The sequence below is a fragment of the Plasmopara halstedii genome, assembly GCF_900000015.1.
Source record: "Plasmopara halstedii genome assembly, contig: Scaffold_816, whole genome shotgun sequence".
Taxonomy (NCBI): Eukaryota; Oomycota; class Peronosporomycetes; order Peronosporales; family Peronosporaceae; genus Plasmopara; species Plasmopara halstedii.
The window spans coordinates 1867640-1867900 of NW_020187732.1; positions in this window are offsets into that span (position 1 = coordinate 1867640).

Here is a 261-nt window from a genome sequence, read left to right on the forward strand (position 1 = left end):
CGCAACAGATGATGAAGCGCTCTTTGAGCGATGGGTGCAACGGCACCGGAAATTTTCCTCACTGCATAACCTGCAGTTGAGCCACAAGGAAGTGGACGTGCGTGTGGAGCGACACCTCCACTTTGAGTTTGCCAATCTCAAGACACGCCGTCAACTTCCTTCGGACTGTCGCCCTGCGACGTATGGGTTAACAACCTCTATTACTCCCGCAAGCTCTGTGTCTTCGACCGCAAGAGCTCAGGGCCACTGCTTGAGCTCAGC